General features: G+C 41.5%; 1 protein-coding gene across 5 annotated transcripts in view; it reads left to right on the forward strand.

The window, feature by feature from the left end:
* Positions 1–22,564, forward strand: part of otud7a (OTU deubiquitinase 7A) — a 307,458-nt gene that overhangs the window by 123,995 nt on the left and 160,899 nt on the right. For 4 of the 5 annotated variants that reach the window (XM_068015653.1, XM_068015658.1, XM_068015654.1 and 1 more), the window contains one exon: positions 10,884–11,010. The gene's annotated coding sequence lies outside the window, so the exon portion shown is untranslated. Of the gene's footprint in view, positions 1–8,719; positions 8,806–10,883; positions 11,011–22,564 lie in introns of those variants that run through there. The other variant, XM_068015657.1, reaches the window with a different exon arrangement.

Genomic DNA, 22,564 nt, shown 5'->3' on the forward strand with positions numbered 1-22,564 from the left:
CATGTTTGGACCAAGGCTGTAATGAGGTCAGGAGGCAAGTGGTCTGGCAGAACCCAACTGAGCATCGGTGAGCAGGTTATTGCTGTTTAAACGGCACTTGAAAGTCCTGTCGACGACACCTTCCATCACTTTGTGGCTGATTCAGAGTAGGCTGATAATTGGCCGGATTGGATTTGTCTTGTTTTTTGTGGACAGGCCATATCTGGGCAATTTTTCATATTGTTGGGTAGATGCCAGTGTTGTAGTTGTGCTGGAATAGCTTGGGTAGGAGTGCAGCTAGTTCTTTAGTACTACAGCTGGGATGTTGTCAGGACCCATAGCTTTTGCCGTATCCAGTGCCTTCAGCCTTTGCTGCATATAAATTGGCTGCACATTTCCCAGTATTACAACAGTGACTATACTTCCAAAGTACTTTATTGACTGTGAGGTACTTTGGGACATCTTGAGGACATGAAAGGTTATATATAATATATAAATGCAAGTTCTTAAATTTCTTAGTCAGTGTGGCATTAACGTCTTTTGCTGGGAGTCTGTTCCACATATCCACTGCTCTTAAGGTGGAGCGGGAAGGAAGAGGAAAAAAAATCTCCTAATCGAGCTTTGTCTGAATCTGCTTTTTATCCAAGTGATCTAGTTCTACAATCGCAGGCTGTTAAATAACCTGCCAACATCTTTATAAACCTCGATCAGGTACTGGATAAAAGCAACATCTGCTCTGAGTGTCTGTTAAAAATGTAGTCTTAAATCCAGAATTCTGGCTATTGTTTTTTTTCTTTAAATGATTTCCAAATTATCAGTGTTTTCTGAAGGTAAAATGCCCAAAATTGCACCATTCTAAATTTGATGTCGCCGATAATCTGCACAAAGGTGAAATAACTTGTTTTTGATTTATAAACAATTACCTTCAATAAGCATCCTAGGATTAATATTGCAGATTACATCTTCACATTATTTGGACAGTTGAATGAACGGGAGGGGAAATGATTTCATTTGTGGCATGACTTTCAATTAAAAAAACAGATTTCTGCACTTCACACACATTTTCTGCCCAAGTGTTTTGATAAAGATCTGAAGGTAGTGAAAATAGCCGATTCTGGTCAGTGGTTACCATTCTGTCAGAAGCTGCTGTTGATTACCTTATAGTGACAGAACTAAGTATGAGGATGGATAATTCAGAGAAAGTGTCATGTAGAGCCATGAGCTGAATAAGAAAGACCAAAACTGAAAAAGAAAGACCAAAACTGAAAACGGGAGAAGGCGAGTGTAGAAAATTGGGAAGGAAAGTGACATGAACACGGAAAACTGAAACCGAGCTTGACAGGTGCAATAGTCATCTTGATTTTTTGCTAAAGCAAAGCACTTCTTCTGCTAACAACTACACTTGTTTTTCTTTTTCACTTTTGCTAATAGGCACCCATTCATTCATTATGTGCATGTGTTCTGGGGGATCTTCATACTAACTGTAAAAGTCAAACATTTTCTTGATGTAAAATCCTCCACTTAATGTACATTCACTCTTCCAGTGAAGTCAAGTGAGGAGGAAAATATTATTCTCATCCAATAAATTTCTTAAACAGTCTGAAACTAAAGCTAACACACTAAGTAGTCTACGACTTTTAGAACAGACGCTGGAAACTGAAATAGATGAATAAAATCTTTTTGCCATTCAAGATAATTGTTACTTAATTTCTCATACAAGTCATCTGGCTCAAGAAATGTTAAGTGCCAGTTCACATTTTCTGAAATATACATTTTGGAAAAGATTCTTGAAAATACAGATTATGGAAAGAAAAACTGCTATTATTTTTCTCTAAATCTAAAAATAAACACAACTTGGGCACAAGGGACTAAACAAGGACTAGGGCTAAATTTCTTCCAAAGACGAGAAATAAAATAAAATTAAAACTTGAGATTCAGAGACGAGAGTAAAAGCAAAATTAATATTGTTTCTAGGACAAAACCAACAGCATGCCAAAACATTTCACGAAATATAAATTTAATTTTGTCTTGTTTTATATGGACCAATGTATGCTTTATTTGGAAGAGAGTTTTATACAGCAAGCCCAAAGTATAGCAGACAGTATCCAGTGCATCCAAAATTCTACCTATAAATCATACTGTTTGAATCGGCATGAAATCTAACCCTGATTTAGTTCTCTTAAAATTGTCATTTTTTATAATGGGCTCAATTTATATCGTCAAACAGAGGTCGGGTTTTTGCCGACTTAAGGTCTGATCTGACCTCCAAATGCCAATCAAAAAGGGACACAGGTAAGCCACAAAAGAAGTACTGCCTAATTGCTTACATCTGCAGTGCACTGAATTGGCTGACGCTGTAGTTTACTTTCTTATACCCTGGTTTACACAGCAGCTGCTAATTCCATTTGGTACTGAATTCTGTTGCTGTTATCAGTATAACTAAATGATGCAGAATTGTTTACTCTGCACTTGCTGTGAAGTAAAAATTCCAAACTTGTACCAGATGTTTTAAACCAATATGGGATCAATGTCTGCCTTGATTTGAATTCCTGCAGAATTTAAAAGCCCTCCCTCCCAGTAGGGTGCTTGTTTTGGGAAGGAACTTTACATTGCTCATTATATCTACTGGGCTTCAGGGCCAAGATACCACCTCAGCCTTGAGGTCCGAACTTAAAGGTTAGATTTATTGTGTAAATAGGGAATTTATGAACTTCTGATTCTTCAGTGTGAAAATGTAGTTTTCGAATAACTTCCAGTTCTGAGTTACAAAAACATATGGTGAATGTGGTTTGCTCTCAATTTGAAAGCCTTAGCCCTATATGAAGATGTAGAATATGACCAATTAGAGTGCTGGTCTCAATCCATTCCGTTTATATTCAGTTTAGTCTTCGTTCATCTTGTTTTCCTCACTTGTTAAAAAGTAGAGAAGTAGAGTCCTATCTATTGCCATACCTTTATGACATTTCCTTCTCTGCTGGAAAGTAGGCTCTGTTCCACAGGAGATGCATGTCGCCAAAATCATCTCTCAATGCAAAAACAAAGGCGACAGAGGAGGCAGCAGCAACTCACAACAGGGCATCTCACTTCTTAGCATCGTGGGGAAGGCCTTTTCTAGGATCGTACTTAAAAGATTCCATTTACTTGCAGATCGCGTGTACCCATGCGGTTTCCGTGCTGGCAGATCTACTGTGGACGTGATCTCCATACGCCAGTTACAAGAGAAGTACATGGAACAGAATATAGCCCTTTCATAGATCTCACTAAGGCATTGGACACCGTCAGCAGATCAGGGCTTGACCAGATTTTGGGAAAAATTGGCTGTCCACCAAAGCTCCTCAGTCTCATCCGCTCCTTCCATGACCACGTGCACTTCGCTGTGCAGTTTGGTAGCTCCGTTTCAGATAGTTTTGGAGTGAAGAATGGAGTGAAACAGGGTTGTGTCTTAACCCCCACTCGGTTTGGCATCTTCTTCTCCATGCTCCTGACCTTCGCCTTCCCTGCAGATAGGTCTACTTGCATACTAGGTCAGACTGTATCTACAATCTATCAAGGCTGAAAGCGAGGACAAAAACACATCACTTCCTGATGAAGCTACTCTAGTCGCTCACATGGAAACTCAGCTACAAAGACTCCTGGACTGTCTCTCCCATGCCTGTAACTTGTTCGTATGACTATAAGTGTCAACACTGCCCTTGATCACACTAAATAACACCCCACTGAATTCTGCTACCTTGGGTCTGCGATGACAGACACTCTGTCCCTTGATGCAGAGCTCGATATCTGCATAGGGAAAGCAGCTACCACCTTTGGCTGACTTGCAAAATGTGCATGGGATAACACCAAGCTGACCCTTAGGACCAAGCTGATAGTTTATAAGGCCTGTGTTCTCAGCACCTTGCTGTATGGCTGTGAAACATGGGCGACTTACAGCTACCAGGAAAAGAAGCTTAATAATTTTCATCTTCACTGTCTGCGGTGCATTTTGTATACCCTGGCAGGACAAAATCACAAATGTGGCAGTCCTGTCAAAGGCAGAGCTCCCAAGTGTGTTGGCACTAATCAAACGGAGGCGGCTTCAGTGGATTGGACACATCCGCAGGATGGAATACGGTCGCATGACCAAGGACCTTCCGTATTTTTAGATTTAGAGATACAGCACTGAAACAGGCCCTTCGGCCCACCGAGTCTGTGCCGACCATTAACCACCCATTTATACTAATCCTACACTAATCCCATATTCCTATCACATCCTCACCTGTCCCTATATTTCCCTACCACCTACCTATACTAGGGGAAATTTATAATGGCCAATTTACCTACCAACCTGCAAGTCTTTTGGCTGTGGGAGGAAACCGGAGCACCCGGAGGAAGCCCACGCAGACACAGGGAGAACTTGCAAACTCCACACAGGCAGTACCCAGAATTGAACCCGGGTCGCTGGAGCTGTGAGGCTGCGGTGCTAACCACTGTGCCACTGTGCCGTATGGTGAGGTAGCTGAAGCAAGATGACCAATGGGGCGCCCAAAGCTCCTCTTCTAAGATGCTTGCAAGCGTGACATGAAGGCCCTAAACATTGACTATCGCACCTGGGAATCACTAGCTGACGAAAGAGGGAAATGATGACACATCCTCTGGACTGGTGTGCACTATCACGATGACCCATTGCTAAAGCAGCTTGGCATAAAGGCCTGCTCAGGTCGGGAAAAAGAACGCGACCAATCCACAGTGGAACTGAGCCTGACTCGGCCAGTGTCCCTTCAATTTTGCTCTGCACCTGACCCAGCCCGACCCGACCCAATCTGACCATCCCTTTACTTACCTTCATACTTGGAACCTCCAAGAAGCTGCAGCTTGTACGTGATGACGTCATAGTGACGTCACTCGCTCACTGCGCAGACTCAGTTTTGTCCTGGACTCCCAGCTCAGGGAAGTTTTAAAAAATTTTTTAATACTTACCAGCAGAGTGTGCGTCCAGCCCGGCCCGACCCGAGCCCGGAAGAAGGGCCCGACCCGACTCGAACCCGACGCATGTCTGGTCCCATCTGGTACGGGTCGGGTAGCAGGCCTTTAGCTTGGCAACAGGCGCCAACGTCAAAAACAACTTGCTGCGTCACTTGGCAGCTTCACCTGCGGCACTTGTAAGATGCAGAATGACTCTCGTGCAATTGATATGGAAGCTCACCAGGCAAAAGCGCAAACAGTTTGCCTGCATGCGGAGCTTCGTCCAATAGGAGCGCGGGGAAGACGGGACTTGCTGGGAAAACTACCGTCAGTTGGTGAGCGTGGAGCGATGGAGTGGGAGGGAGGGGGGGCATGGGTGGTGAACACATAGAGCCGGGGAAGACAGGGGTGGGATGGCGGTGCTGGTGATCACGCAGACGGCGGGGGTGATGCAGGGCAGTGCAAAGCAGTAGTGTTTCCGCTCCCCTGGTGCATGGTGGGTAAAGGGAGGAATTGTTGGAATAAAAGAAGTCAGTAATTTTTTTTTACCCAGTATGTCCTACTTCAAATGCCTTTATCGTTCTGAAATTTGCTCATCGGCCCCCTATGTAGGAGAAACATTGTAATGTGGCCCCTCATGCGAAAAGGTTGGACAGCCCTGGGTTAGACAGTACGAGCACAGCAGCATTGGTTCAGGAGTTGCAGAACTCGCATAGGAAGTGAACACTTTGATTATTCCAGTTGACGCATTGTGTAAATAAAATAGGGGAAGGGAGATTGTATAGATATTCCACTTTTAACTAAATTATGGTCATTTTCGCATGCATGAGCATGACTACTATACAAAATATCTATTAGCTTCCCAAATACTGGGATAATGCTGCAATAGTAGAAAGTTGAAGCAGATTGCAGTTGTGTGTATTTGAAAAAAATTAATCCAATTAACACATTCTGTGGTTGGCACAACTGAGATTTCTTCATTGCCTGAGGTTTGGAACCAGAACATTGCTGTGTCACCAGTCGTTAGTGATAATTAGTTCAGGCACCTTCTGATTTTCAAAGGGAGCTGGCAGGTTTTCAAGTAACAAGTGTTTTACTGGTGAGCTCCATTCCCTTTAAAGCTGTTAGATAAAATTTGCAAAAAAAAAAGCTGAGTGAATAGCAAGAAACTGAAACTTAGAATAAGTTCTAACAGTTTTAAAACATTTAGAAAACTTTGAGAATAAAATTCCAAACTGTTCAGAATGGTGATGATGGATGGTCCGAACCCATTTCCCCAGACTCTTGGGCCATTGAAGTTTGCTCCATTTTGCCTGTTTTTTTTATACTTCCCATTCTACTTACCTACCTCCTTTTTAGTTGTTCTCACACTGTTTTGTAAATGTCTTTTATTTAAATTTTCTCATTAGAGCTCCTTTTGTCTCCTGCACATATATCACTTCTGCCATTTAACTATTGCCTGTTCTCTGCCTAAGCACTTTACAGGTTATTCTATTTCTGTTCCTGTGGGTGGCTGGTAGGTCTTTCCTCCATGCCCCCTTGCCTTAATGAATCATGAATAGTTTATTGTTAGGTTGTGAACGACTCTCTTTGAGTGATGGCACCTCTATCTTGGGTCTTATTGCAATATGAAAACTGCGTAAGAGTATCCCGTTTATACAACATTGTGAATTTTCCTCTACACTTACCAAGTATCCCTATTGCACCTCAGATTGAGATGCCAGGTTGGTGCTAAATTAAGGACTTCTGTGCCACACACTGATACCAAGTAGGAACTGGGTTGAAACTGAGGCAAAAGAGAGAGAGCAAATGTTCATTCCATCCTTCTGAAATTTGAACCCAGATCTCAAAGGTCAAAGGATAATATGCTAACCATCAGCACCATCCATTATCTCATCGGAGGAGAAAGATCTTTAAATTCTCGGGTACTTGAGGCAGAGTGAAATTCACTAGTTTTATACTGTGTTACATTGTCCTTACAGTATAAATTTAGGTTGAAAGCCATAGCATAAAGTGGCTGGTCTTGTTCAAAAAAGCCTCAGTATTTCCAGTTGTTTTGACAAATGGAGATGAACAGAACATAATGGAAGTGAGTTGAATGCAGACGAAAGGAACCTGGAGCTAAAGCATGACAGGTGGATGGAAAATTCCTTTGATTAAACAGAAGAAGATGCAGAGTATATGGATGCAGAGAGGTTAGACGGTGCATTGCCCAATTCTGTTGTTGTCTGATCCGTACACACAACTGTGCATTGGGCATCATTGTATAGAAATCAAAAGTGGAAATGCTGGCTGATTTTTTTTTTCATCCTTCCCAGAAGAGTAGAACCCAATACTGGCTGAAGTCAGCTAAATCTGCACAAATCAGGTATTAAACCTGGGACACTCAAAGTTTGCCATGCGTGCTCCAAAGCTTTTAATAATGTTCCTAACTATAATGTAGTTCACCAAGTCACATTGTTCTACAAATAGTTGAAATCTCGGACACACCATAGCAGCTGCTGATGGCAATCAATTTACTATTTGGCATCAATTACTTTTTGTTTAGTTACAGTATCACATATACAATAAGTTAAACTGTTTTCATTCTTAAATGGGATGTGAGCATCTCTGGCAAGGCCAGCATTTATTGCCCATCCTGAATTTCCCTTGAGGAGGTGGTGGTGAGCCACCTTGTTGAACCGCTGCAGTTCATGTGGTGTAGGTACACCCACAGTGCTGTTGGGGAGGGAGTTCCAGGTTTTTGACCCAGCAACAGTGAAGGAACAGCGATATGTAAGTCGGAATGGTGTGTGGCTTGGAGGGGAACTTGCAAGCGGTGGTGTTCCCATGTGTCTGCTGCCCTTGTTCTCGGTGGTAGAGGGTGGGTTTGGAAGGTGCTGCCGAAAGAGCCTAGGTGAATTGTTGAAGTACATTTTGCATATGGTATACACTGCTGTCACTGTGCAGCGGTGGTGGAGAGAATGAATGTTTAAGGGGTGAATGGGGTGACGATCAAGCGGGCTGCTTTGTCCTGGTTGGTATCGAGCTTCCTAAGTGTTGGAGTTGCACTCATCCAGGCAAGTGGAGAGTATTCCTTCACACTCCTGACTTGTGCCGTGTAGGTGGTGGACAAGCATTGAGGAGTCAGGAGGTCAGTTACACAATTCCCAGCCTCTGACCTGCTCTTGTAGCCACAGTATTTAAATGGCTGGTCTAGTTAAGTTTCTGATCAATGGTAACTGCTAGGGAGTTGGTGGGGGATTCAGCGATGGTAATGCCATTGAACATCAAGGGGAGATGGTAAGATTCTCTCGTTGGAGATGGTCATTGCCTGGCACTTGTCTTGTGCGAATGTTTCTTGCCACTTATCAGCCCAAGCCTGAATGTTTTGTCGGTCGTGCTGCGTGTGGACACGGACTACTTCAGTATCTAAGGAGTCTCAAATGGTACTGAACATTGTACAATCATCAGCGAACGTCCCCACTTCTGGCCTTATGTTGGACGGAAAATATTTGATGAAGCAGCTGAAGATGGTTGGACCTAGAACAGTAGTTTTATCTGTTTAATCTCTGACTGATTTCTTTGTCACAGCTAGTGGACATTTGTTTCTTTGAAAACTGTATCATTCTTTCTCTGTTGACCTCGTCTTTCCACTGTGCTGATTTCTGAGACATTAGTTTCCTGATGTTTTGTACATCAGCATTATGGAAAATACATTAGTCATCTTGTTAGGTGAAATTGAACGTTTGGGCAGATTTTTCTGTTCCAGTCTGCATTTAAAGTAACTGCTGTATGGATTTGGCAACATCTCTAGTACCAGACTTTGTCATCTGGATCTGGAATCATTTTGATGTGTGTTAGACATTCACTCAGCATCATATACCCGAAGTGAAAATCAACAAGGTCTGTAGTTACTTTTAATAGTATCTCTTCATGCGTCATTTGGTACAATTAAGAAACAAAAATATTTCCAAGTCAGCGAGGTAACGAATTCTTGATGTTTAATTGGTATATACTTTTGTCAATGCTTTAGATTTTTTTTGATAAGAAATTTTTGAGCAGTTTTTGCATTGCAGCCTAGGTCTTGGGAGAGCAAGCTAACAACAACTGTCCTGCATTTACTTTGTGGCTGAGTGCACAATGGGGACATAACATTGTGTGCACACAAAGATATTAGCAAAAGTATTGCAATACCACATTACAGCAGCATGTTCATTTGCCCCAGTTTCACTATGAAAAACTCTAGCAGGTTTACCTTGTGGCCGTGGCTGCAGGAGACCAATGCTAAGGCAGCTGGTTGCTGCATAACAACATTGAAGCATCTTTAACTCTTCTGCACCATTGCTTGAGTGCCTGCTATGTTATACTAGCTGCCAGAAGGTTCACACTACTCTCTAGGGTTTATAGTGGGGTCGAAGGGCTCCCCTATTGTCCCTCTCCTTGTTTGACTGCAACAGGGTTTATTTCTTTTTTAAAGAGAACGTGCTTGCCAATTCAGTGAGTGTTTGACTACTTATGTGAAATGATCATAAAAGAATCAATCGGACACGTTTCCTTGAGTTTAACAAAGAAAGAGGTTAGCTATATTGTACTTAAACCGATCTAAGTAAAATGATAAACTACGCTCCAACTTTCACACACATGCACACACACACAGGTTACAGAGTGGGGAAAGATGGATTAGAGTCCGAAGCAATAAAAAGGGATATACCGTCTGTGGTGTTTGATGACTGGATTGTCTTCCCGCTGAACTCCGTGATCCTGAGGCTTCCGGCTTGTAGAGGTGGCCAGCAGATTCTGGGTTTTCCTGGAGAACAGTGATGTGGATGAGTTCCTTCATTAGTCTCTGTCTGCTGCAGTGATAGGCTTAGGTGGTTCTGGACTTGCCAGGTGGACTAGAGAGGGAGGGACACCCCACTTGCGTCTCTTCTGATCAGTGTCCAGTTGCTTGTCTGCTGCAGAGAGAAAAAACCCAGCTTAAAACACACAGATGGTGGGCCTGTCACATGATGGCTCATTGTATATTTCCTCTTGCAACTTAAATAGTTCATGTCTAGGAATTCACTTCTCTGAGTCCATTGTTCAAGTGATTGCTTTTTGAATGGTTTGTCTCCGTCAGTTTAATGTCCCAAGTGATTTCCTTTAAGTGTCTTGTTAATGGGGACTGACCAGGTGATGCACTCCAAACTTCCCAAGTCATTGTTCTGAAAGGGACTGGCCAGACAATTTAACTCCCTCTCGATGCATTGGAATGCAGGGTATTTTGATGAAAATTTTGGTGGCCATTTAAGCTGCTAGTAGTCACCTTTTTGTCTGCTCATTTAAAAAAAATTTTAATTCGCATTTCCAGTTGATTGACTAAAAAAAAATAATCAGTCGGCATAGCACGTGTTCATGACAGAATACTATTATCTATTTTTCCCTTGGGGAATATTCAGAATTCATCCTTTCTCCCTGTTTGAAATTAAAGAAAAAGTATCTGAGCAGAGATGGTAATTTACTGCAGCTGTAATGACGATATTTACATGAGAATGGGATGAAAAAGACATTGTCTGTACATACCCTAAGAATCTAGCCAACTAAAATGAATATTTCACCCTCTGTTGCTAAAGTTGCAATTATGCTGCTTTTGAAAGTATCACTTGCCATATTTTGTTCAAATATTAACATGTTAGCTGTGTGGGAATTAACCAGTCTTAAAATTTAATCTATATTAAATTGTGTTTCTGTCCATAACTTTCACATCAGCTTAGGATGTGTGTATAGTATATGCCTAATATGTATCTTCCCAGATTCTGCAAAGCTGAATCATCTCAAAAACTATGCCTTTGATACAAATATGATGCTGAAAGATGTTGTATAGGTTAGTTTGAAGTTTTGATCTTGTGAAACAGAAGTTGTATTTCAGTAGATAACCTTTGGTACAACATTAGATAAGGATCTATTTGAATGCTAAGCTGTCCTCTAACTATTGCCTTCAGGTTTTAAGGATGTGGACCAAATCGGAACTGTCAGTGAAAGTGTATGCTGATGAATTGGCTTTACAATGTTCATAAAGGCACATCCCTGCACCTCGCAGTGACCCAGATCTGGAATGCTTAACAAACAGTAAGTGTGACATTATCAACTCCATTGAATCATGAGGTTGGACTTCAAATAAATGCACTGAGTTAATTAGAAATAAATTTCTGTAGATGTAGAACAGCAGTCAAACTTGGCTATGAAAGGAAATAAATATAAAAGACCTCAATCATACCTGGGAGCATTTGGCTTCAAAATTTTATGTGTGATGTTGAAAGGAAAAAATAGCAAGACTTCCCAGTCCGAGTGCATCTTGTTGTGAAATGGCTTCCATTTTAAAAATATTTTTTGAGGATTGTGTTTGAAGATGGTGGAGATGAATTCATTTGGGACTGAAAAGATTCCATCGATGCTGGACTTTTTTTTTAAAAAGAGGTCACTGGAAGAACTTGGGAACCTTTGTTTAAAAACAAACCTTTACTGGATGTCACATGCCTTAAGCTAAATAAACAGCAAGAGCCTTGGTGACTAGCGGATTTGGTTACAGAGAAGTGGCATGTCAGGATTTATGATGGTCAAGAATTGGTTCCATTTTAGATATTGTTTTGAGTCAGTTGGGGGTCAGCCTGCTAAGAGAGACGACCAGTTCATGCTTTCTCCACCTCTTTGAGAAGCCCTGAGAATCCAGTGTGAGCTGAAACCCCTGCTGCTGTATTTCTCCTGGAAAGCTTCTAGACTAATCCTCCACGTTGTCTGAAGAGAACTGCTCCAAAAAAATCCCAGTGACAGCTGTCTACACGTATTTGGGGTGCCAGAATAAAGAAACAACTGATCATTCCATATCTTCTCCTTTTCCTTCAATAATTAACCAGTATTTGGCCAAAGTTTTTTTTTGTAAAGCGATCTCTGCAGAGAAAACTTCTTTATATTTTATTTAACTGGGGGTTGTGTGTGCGTGCGCGCGCGCGTGTGTATTTGTTGGGCTAATTTTAGAAGGGAACTTTCATATTTCACTCTGTGTGCTAATTCTTTTTAACTTTACTGAATAAGTCTCGTTTTACAATAAACTAATAATTTTGTTGCTTATTAAAGAGACCTGGTTGGTAAATTTATTTGGAAATAAAAATAGACTATATAATTGGCCATATTGGTAACTGGGTAAACATGTTGTGACCCATGGAGAAGTGGAACTAGAGAAAGACAGTGCACTCCTCCCACCTCAATTGTAACATGAATGGGGTCTATGTGTGGATAACCCAAAGTCGACGACATGCAATTGTGAATGGGGTAATAATAGTTGAAAAGGGGGAAAGGAAAACTCCAGGTTTCTTGTGTATTAGAGTAAAGTTTACACTACCGGAATGGCTTTGTCAGTTGCTACGACCTTTCTAGAGAGGGAGGACTTATCCCTGAGTGATTTGAAAACATAAACAAGGCTGGCTAAAAGAATTGGCAGAATAGTTGGAGTTAGAGTTCAAACCAGGAGCTAAGAAAGCAGACAAAATTGAGGTAATAGCACAGCATTTGAAATTGGAAGAAGGAAAAGGCAGTCCAGATGGTAGTTCAGTTGAATTAGCTGGAATTCAGTTGCAGATGAAGCAGCTTGAACAGGAAAAAGAAACGAAAAAACTTGAACATGAAAGAGAAAAAGAAATGAGAAAACCTTAACTAGAATTTCAAAAGGAAAGAGAAGAGTGGCAGGCGAGAGAAAGGGAGTGAGAAAGGGAATTTGAATTTTAAAGTAGCTGTGACTAAAACAAAAGTGTGGCCTTGACTCCAGTGAAAATTTTGGTGAGGAAAGACCTGACTCCAGCCCAGCACCCAGTGGAGAGCTGTTTAAATTTGTGCAAGCCCTCTTGAAGTTTGAGGAAAGGGGCGCAGAGGCATTTTTCATTTCTTTTGAAAAGATAGCTAGACAGATGAAGTGGCTGAAGGAAAGCTGGACACTGCATTTGCAAAGCAGGTCGACAGGAAGAGCTCACGAAGTTTATGTCATGCTTTCTGAGGAGGCTTCTGCAGATTACGAGATGGCAAAAAAGGCTATTCTCGCTGCTTATGAAGATTACAGGCAGAAATTTCAGAACCTCCACAAACCTCTAAAGAATTTGAGAGGATAGAGAAAATTAATTTGGATCGTTGGATGCGGGCACTAAAGGTAGAGGCCACATATGAGACCCTTAGGGAAATAATTCTTCTGAAAGAATTTAAAAATTCACTCCATCTGGAATGCACTGCCTGAGAACGTGGTGAAGGCAGGTGCAACTGAAACATTCAAAAGCAACTTAGACAGATATATGAAAAGGAAGAGTGTTCCGGGTTATGGGCAGAATGCAGGGGAATGGAACTGAGGGAATGGCTCTCTAGGACAGTACTGTGGGCACAATCGGCCGAATGGCCTCCTCACGCACTCTAATGATTCTGTGATTCCATCCATTATTAAGAACCCATGTAGAGAATCGGAAGGTTTCAACAGCCAGAAAGGCAACTGAGATCGCTGATGATTACAAGCTTGTTTATAAGACCAAACCCTTTTTCTGTCACCCCCACAAACCCGAGAAGGATAGAAGATGGGAGGGTGAAAGGAAGGCATATAGCCAGGGACAAGAAGGGAAAGTTGTGAATGCCCCAGGATTGCCTCCTCAGGTCAGAAAGGAAGGTGCTGAGGGTGGAAGTGAGGTCTAAAAGCCGAATTGTTTCTATTGCCTCAAGGTGTGACACCTTCGTGCAGAATGCTGGAAGTTGTGGGGTAAACCCACACTTGGAATATTGTGTTCAGTTCTGGTCGCCTCATTATAGGAAGGATGTAGAAGCTTTAGAGAGGGTGCAGAGGAGATTTATCAGGATGCTGCCTGGACTGGAGGGCATGTCCTACGAAGAAAGATTGAGGGAGCTAGGGCTTTTCTCATTGGAGCGAAGAAGGATGAGAGGCATAGATAGAGTGGATAGCCAGAGACTTTTTCCCAGGGTGGAAAGGGCTATCACCAGGGGGCATAATTTTAAGGTGATTGGAGGAAGGTTTCGGGGAGATGTCAGAGGTAGGTTCTTTACACAGATAGTGGTGGGTGCGTGGAATGCGCTGCCAGCGGTGATAGAAGCAGATACATTAGGGGCATTTAAGCGACTCTTGGATAGGTACATGGATGATAGTAGAATGAAGGGTAGGTAGGTAGTTTGATCTTAGAGTAGGTTAAAGGTTCGGCACAACATCGTGGGCCGAAGGGCCTGTACTGTGCTGTACTGTTCTATGTTCTATGACTTATGCAGAAAAAGGGAGACTGACTGAGCGTACGACAGAGCAAGCTGTAGGTCTGACTGCAGCTGTAAGGCCAAAACGTAAACTGCTGAGAGTGTGGGGGACATGAACAAAGTACCTGAGAGTTATAGGGAATTCTTGTCAAAAGGAAAAGTAACTCCTTATCCCTCAAGTGAGGCAGGTAAACCTATAGTTATACTTAGGGATACAGGAGCCACCCATACTCATTTGCTGGGGAAAGGTATAACTTTTCCACCACGCTGAATGCCAAGGTTTTAGTGAATGGTATTGGTGGGGAGTATATGCTTGTACCTTTGTATAGGGTACTCATGGAGTGTGACCAATGTCTGGAGCGATAACTGCAGGGGTTGTCCATAGCCTGTAGACAGAGTTGACCTCCGGGGGAATGATTTGGCTGGATCAAAGGTAGTAGCTTCTCCAGTTGTCACAGAAAGACCAAGTGAAGTCAAAGAGGCAAAGAAGTTGCAGCAAAAGGTTTCGGGAATCTTTCCTTCATATGTAGTGACCCGAACAATGGCTAAACAAGTTCCATTGTCAGAGGTCAAATTTGCACCACAGACAGATAGCCGAATATCTGAAACTTTTTGTTTAGGGATTTGGATAATCCAAAGTAAACGTTCAGTAAATCTTCTGTGATCAGGGCTCAACAAGCTGATCCAGAGTTAAGTAAAGTGACACAATTGGCTCTGAATGAAGCTGAAGCAAAGGGAGTTCCGGAAGGCTACTATATTAAAAATGTGATTCTGATGAGGAAGTGGAGATTACCTCACAGACTGCAGACGAAGAATGGACGGTAGTTCACCAGATAGCGGTAGCACCCAAGTATCGCCGGGAAATATTAAGGATAGTCCATGAAATTCCTATAGCAGTACATGTGGGATCCGGAAGACCCAATCACGTATAAGTTGACAGTTTTACTGGCCAGGTCTTTACCAGGACGTGGTGTAGTTTTGTCAAACGTGCCAGATTGTGGGAAAACTGCAACCTGCCATAAAACCGGCACCTCTAATTCCCATACCAGTTTTTGGGGAACCATTTAGTAGGGTGTTGGGAGACTGCGTGGGACCTTTACCGAAAACAAAAGTGGGACATCGATATATACTCATTATTATGGATATGGCTAATTGGTTCCCAGAGGCCATTCACTTGAGAACAATTTCTGCTAAGGTAGTGGTATAGAAGTTTAACCCAGTTCTTCACTAGATATGGTTTACTGATGAGATTCAGTCAGATCAAGGTTCTGATTTTATGTCTAAAAATTTTCAGGAAGCTGTGAGTAATCTGGGTATAACACAGTTAAAGTCTCCAGCCTGCCACCCACAGACACAAGGAGCTTTAGAACGGTAACATCAGACCCTCAAATGATGATCAGGGCATACTGTCATGAATATCCCCATGATTGGGACAAAGGGTTAGAATTTCTTTTGTTTGCCACTGGGGCGTCACCTAATGAATCGACAGGTTTTAGTCCTTTTGAATTAGTTTATGGACATGAGGTCAGAGGGCCTCTAAAACTAATCGAAGAAAAGCTTTTAGAACAGAAGGACGCATCGTCTGTGTTAGATTATGTATGTGTGTTCTGGGAGTGGCTCACGAGAGCCTGCAAAGTGGCTCTTGAACACCTGAAAGCCTCCCAAACAACCATGAAGAAATGGGCAGACAAGCATGCCAAGACCTGAACATTTCAACCAGGGGATGAGGTGTTAGTATTACTGCTTTTACAGGGTGAACCGCTGAAAGTACAGTTCATTGGACCATATACAGTAGTCAAAAGGCTTCGTAAAGTAAATTATTTGATTGACCCCCAGATCGCCGGAAAAAGAATCGGCTGTGTCACATTAATATGTTGAAACAATATCACTGCTGGTAGGAGGATAAGCAAGAACAGGTATGTCAGATATTAGGGACAGTGAAGGATGAAAGGGATAGTGAGGATGAGGCAGAAGGAGGCCTAGACAATTCTCAAATTAAACTTCCATCTATCTGATTAGCTAGTATTGAATTGTTAGGAAGATTAGACACTATGCTTTCATATTTAGATGCAGAGCAACGAAAAAGCCTAACCAGGCTACTCACAGCATTTAAAGGAGTCTGTAGGGATAAACTAGGATGTACAACCTTAGCCATACATGATGTGGATGTAGGAGAATCCTCTCCAATAAAACAGCATCCTTATTGCTTAATTCCAGAGAAACAGGCCCAGGTGAAAGCAGAAATCCAATAAATGTTGGAAAACCACCTAATTGAACCCAGTCAGAGCAGCTGGAGTTCCCCAGTCATGTATATGCCTAAACCTGACAGTTCAGCTAGATTTTGCATAGACTACATAAAGGTTAATGCAGTAGCAAAGGCATATTCCTACCCGGTTTCTCGCTTGGAAGACTGCATTAACAGAGTTTGCAATGCCACGTTTCTTAGCAAAATAAATTTGGTTAAAGGGATACTGGCAGGTTCCTTTTAACACCCTGAGCTAAAGAAAGATTGGCCTTGTCACACCAGGCGATCTTTTTCAACGCCGAGTGGTGCCATTCGGGCTTAAAAAATTGCCCCTTTCCAGAGACTAATGAACCAAGTGATAGCCAGTGTTCCTAACTGTGTGGTTTACCTTGATGTACTGGTATACAGTGACAGTTGGAAGGACCACTTGGAACAACTAAAAGCTCTGTTTAGAAAATTACAGTTGGCTGATTTGGTGATAAACCTTGCCAAAAGTGAATTTGCAAAAGCACGGGTAACCTACCTAGGGCATGTGGTTGGGAAACGACAAGTGTTGCCAAGAACAGCAAAAGTACAAGCATTATGGAATTCTCTGCCCTTAAGACTAAAAGGGAAATCATGAGGTTTTTGGGGATGTGTGGTTTCTACCACAAGTTTGTACCAAATTTTAGCACAAGAGCTGCCCCACTGACCAATTTGTTACAAAAAAAAAGAAAGCCAAGGTAGTATGGTCAGGAGAGTACCAAGCATCTTTTGAGAGGTTGAAAGCCATTTTGATTAATGCACTAGTGTTGGCTGCCCCAAATTTCATTAAGCTCTTCAACGTAGCAATTGATGCTAGCGACCTGAGAGTCGGTGCAGTCCTGTTACAAGATGATGAATTGGGCATAGAAAGGCCAGTGGGATACTTTTCCAAGAAGCTAAATAGACACCAAAAGAGATACTCAACAGTGGAAAAGGAAACCCTGGGCTTACTGCTCATTCTTAAGCATTTTGAAGTGTATGTCCACCACGACTGCAGAGACACTGGTATATACTGATGATAACCCTTAGCTTTTGTGGAAAAATTCAAAAACTAGAATGCCAGACTATTTTGATGGTGTTTACTATTGCAGCCCTATCACTTAAAGATTATCCACATTGTGGGGGAAAATAATGTAATTGCTGATTCTTTGTCTATAATTTAACCTTGCTTTGAATTATCTGAGTACAAAGATGGTACAGGGCTTAACTGTATTAGTTAAAAAGTGAATGTGAATGATTGTGTAAATGTGTTTAAAATTTTTCATCTGTTTTTTTCCACTCTTTGTAATGAAACACATTTAAAAGTGGTGTTTCATTCCTCCAAGGATGGAGGTGTTATGAAAGTGATCCCATTTTTTTTTTTTGAGGACTCGTGCTTGAAGATTGTGGAGATGGATTCATTTGGGACTGAAGAGATTCCATAGATGCTGAACTGTCTTTTTTTAAAATAAGGTCACTGGAAGGTCTTAGGGAACTTTGTTTAAAAATGCACCCTTACTGGATTTCACATGCCTTAAGCTAAATAAACAGCAAGAGCCTTGGTGACTAGGGGAGTTGTTTACAGAGGTGGCATGTTAAGATTTATGGTGGTCAGGAGTTGGTTTCATTTTGGATATTGTTTTGAGTCAGTTGGGGATCAACTTGCTAAGAGAGAAGACCAGTTCATCCTTTCTTCACCTCTCTGAGAAACACTGCAAAACCAGTGTGTGATAGCTGAAACCTGTGATGCCGCATTTCTCATGGAAAGCCTGCCAGACTAATCCTCAACGTCACCTAAAGAGAACTGCTCCAAAAAGATCCCAGTGACAGCCGTCTATGCGTATTTGGGGCACCAGAATAAAGGGACAACTGATGTCATTCCTTATCTTCTCCTTTTTACTTCAATAATTAACAAGGCCAATGTTTTTTTTGGGTTTTTTTGTGAAGAGATCTCTGCAGAGAAAACTTCTTTAGTTTTTCTTTAACCGGGGTGTGTGTGTTGGGCTAATTGTAGAAGGGAACTTTCATATTTCAATCTGTGTGATGCTTTGCATCTCTACTGAATAAGCCTTGTTTTATAATAAATTAATAATTTTGTTGTTTATTAAAGAAACCTGGTTGGTGAATTTTATTCGGAAATAAAAATAGAGTATGTAATTTGGCCATATCGGTAACTGGGGAAAAGGTTAAATAAATGTTGTGACCCGTGGAGAAGTGGAACTAGAGAAAGACTGTGCAGTCCTCCCACCTCAGTCATAACCATCTCAATGTCAAAAAGTTATGGGAAGGTGGTGGAGTTTTTTTTTGAAGTTCTACTTCACAATTGTAACACTAATCATGTTTTATTTTAAAGTAAAATGCAGCTCAATTTGGCTTTTGTTTCATTTCCCTGTAATGTTGCTGTATTTTCTTGTCCAATTACTTTTCACCATGGTTGTTGTATGGCCAAGTCTGACATTACAAATTTCTTTCTTTCTTTTCAAATTAATAATTAAGAAATGTTACAAGTTTAGATCCTATAACCACTGAAAGCTTGTTTTTGGTTTCTAATGAACAAGGTCATCATGTTTTTACTTTAGTGTCAGCTTTGGTTGCACTGTTGCCTCTGAGTCAGAAGGTTCTGAGTTCATGTTCTTCTCCAGGAGGTGTGCACAAAATTCAAGGCTGACATTCCAGTGCAGTAGTGAGGAATTGCTGCACTGCCGGAGGTGTCTTTTGGATGAGACATTAAACTGAGGCCACGTCTGCCCTCTCAGATGAACATAAAAGATCCCATGGCACTATTTCGAAGAAGAGCAGCGGTGTTATCCCCAGTGTCCTGGCCAATATTTACCCCTAAATCAACATCGCAAAAAAAAAGATTATGTGGTCGCTTTCATGCTGCTGTTTGTGGGAGTTTGCTGTGCGCAAATTGGCTGCTGCATTTCATACATTACAACAGTGACTCCACTTCAAAAGTGCTTCATTGGCTATAAGGTGCTTTGAGACATCCGGTGATCATGAAAGGCACTATATAAATGCAAGTTTTTTTTCCACTTGATGCATATGTTATGACCAGGTGAGAAAGCTGTCTAGGGGTCTTTTACTGTCTTCACCTGGTCTATTGTAACAGGATTTAATTTTTAAACAGTGTTTTGAGCTCCCCTTGGTGAATCCTTGTTCACCGCTTTCCAATTATAAGGCAAAGAAATGAGCACGCCAGGTTTTCTTTGCTTTAAAGAAGAAAAGTGAAAATTATTAAAACATAAACTTAAACTCTAATTCAGTTAACATCTACGAATACACACCGCGCCCCACGCTAGCATGCAAATAGAGACAGAAAAGAGCAGAAGAAAAATAGTGGCTAGGTTTAAGGCAATCTCTGAAGAGGGTTTTTTTTTTAACCGTGCTTTGAGCTCACTGTAGTCCTTTTGTAGGTAGTCTTGCTTTTCGTTGGGACCCAGTATTCTTCTTAAACGTTGTTCACTGTAGGAGACTTTTCTCTCTTGGGGTTCATGTGTCTTCAATGGGTCTTCAGTTCTGTGAGAAAGAGATGCGAGCCGACAGGAGAGAGGTCTTTTCAGTCCAGGAGCAAACAGCTTTCTCAGTTCAAATTCTCTGTGGCAAGTTCAAATTTAAAAAAAAACAGCCAGTTTGTCATGTGACTAAACTGGTCTGACCACATCGGTTTGTGTATTCAGCCATTTTAGCAGTTAACCTGGAATGCCAGCCTCTCCACCTTGAACGTCTGGTAATCAAAAGTCCGTTCTGGATTAAATTGGAGCAGGGAGTGGTCCCTTTGGCCATTCCAAGTACTGTCAGTTACTATGCAAAAAAGGTCTTTCTGGCAAGTGGCCTGGCAATTCCTTGTGATAGGCCCTCTTTTCTTCCCAGCAGCAATTTTAAGTTTTTATGTTCATGTGGGGAAATAATGTGTGCCTCTTTCTTGGCAGGTGGGGGCCTGCATGACTCATTGAAGCAGGCCATTTAGCCCCATCAATCTGTATTGGAGTTTATCCTCCATGAGAGTAAATACTCCTAATTTTGCATGTCAGACTATCCTTTTTCTTGGAAATTGATATTTTGGTAGCGATTACTTTTGCTTTCCCTGTTCTCATAGTTCTTCAGAAGTGATTAGCGAAATGATGTTAGTTATGCTAACCCTGTATTGACTTTAGAAGCTGTGGCCATTTAGCATCTGGAACTAAAGCATTGGTTTTGGTGCCGCATTAGTTATCCAATCAAGTCTTGTATGTGGAAAGGCGAGTTTCCATTTAATGGCTTGGCTGTTGAGTAGAAATGATTCCTAGGAAAGACACCTTATTTGTTTCTGGTAGATACTTTTCCTTAAGACACTTCTCACAAAAAGAGCAAATAACATTAAGTGAATCTTTAAACACAACAGCCTTTTTGAATTTGATGCTCCCTGGTTCTGGAGTATTTTTGAACATTTTCCATCCGGCTGGAAGTTAAATTGCTACTGCATGAACTGTCTTCCCTCTGATTTGTTATCTGTTTATAAAATTGGTGAGAAATCTGATCCCTCTAATGGAACTTAAATTCAGTTCCTTTTAAGCTAATAACTTTCCTTTGTGTCTCAGTTTGCCTGCAAGCTCAAATTTTTATCTTCTAAAACTGCTTTGCTAGTGGCTGTGTTTGTGTCTGGTGGGTCTGTAAGCTTCAGGCATTGGCTGTTGAACATGTTACTTAATTTGAGAGTAATCAGACAGTTTATCAGACCAATTCTAGGTTCTCACTAAAGTTGGTTTCACTCTTTCAGTTGTAGCTGGAGTTAGGTGTCCCATCCTTTATCTGCCTTACTATTTATTGGGAATTGGATTAACTACTTTAATAAATGGATCTAACTTGGAGGCAAATACTTAGATCATTAAAATGCCATCTGCAGTGAGAGAAAATAGTCGAAAAGACTAATTGAATGCCTGCCTTTAGAACATAACATAAAAAATAGGAGCAGGAGTAGGCCATTCAGCCCTTTGAACCGCTCTGCCATTCAATGAGATCATGGCTGATCATCTACTTCAACACCATTTTTCTGCACTATTCCCATAACTCATGATGTTTTTAATATGTAGAAATCTATCGATCTCAATCTTTAACATATTCAACGACTAAGCCTCTGCAGCCCTTTGGGGCAGAGAATTCCATAGATTCACCACCCTCTGAGTGAAGAAATTCCTCCTCATCTCAGTCCTAAATGGCCTGCCCTTTATTCTGAGATATTCTGCTTTTATATGCAGAGGACTAAAATGCAAGGGGGTAGAAGTCATGCTTCAGCTAGACAAAGCCCTGGTTAGACCACACCTGGAGCACTGTGAGCAGTTCTGGGCACAAGATCTTAGGAAGGATATATTGGCCTTTGAGGGAATGCAACATAGATTTACCTGAATAGTAGCTGGACTCCAAGGATTAAATTATGAGGAGAGATTACACAAACTAGGGTTGTATTCAGTATACCTTCCTAGCTGCGCAGGTACGTGGTTGTGCAGCAATTTAGAACGTATCACACAGGGAACAAACAGGCTGTGCCAACTCTTTAAGATGAGTGCATGTGCGGCTGCACGCCAATCTAAAAGGGACTGCACAGTCCAACAAGCTAGCTGTGCACTGCAAAGAGATATTCGAGGGAGCTTTGGTGTATTTCCTGGAATTTCAAAGGTTAGGGGGTGATTTGTTCAAAGCTTTCAAGATATTAGGGACAACAGATAGGTTAGATAGAAACTATTTCAGCTAGTTGGGGGGTCTAGGATGAGGGGCATCGTCTAAAAAAAATTAGAGCCAGACCTTTCAGGAGTGAAATTAGGAGACACTTTTACACACGAAGAATAGTAGAAGTCTGGACTGTTTCCATAAATGGTAATTTTAAATGTGAGATTGATTTTTTTTTATTTAATCAAAGGTATGAAGGAATGTGGGGCAAAGGCAAGTACATGGAGATTGGTCACAGATCAGCCATGATATCAGTCAACAGTGAAACAGGCTGAAGGGGCTGAATGACATTCTCCTCTTTGTGTGTTCCTATGTTTTATGTATGATAGATCACACAGAATAATTTCAGAAATCCCAACAGTTTTCACGAGTACTGTGTGCAGTTCTGGTCATCTCATTACAGAAAGGATGTAATTGCACTAGAGAGGGTACAGAGGAGAT

Source organism: Heterodontus francisci, chromosome 35, assembly GCF_036365525.1.
Source record: "Heterodontus francisci isolate sHetFra1 chromosome 35, sHetFra1.hap1, whole genome shotgun sequence".
NCBI classification, from domain to species: domain Eukaryota; kingdom Metazoa; phylum Chordata; class Chondrichthyes; order Heterodontiformes; family Heterodontidae; genus Heterodontus; species Heterodontus francisci.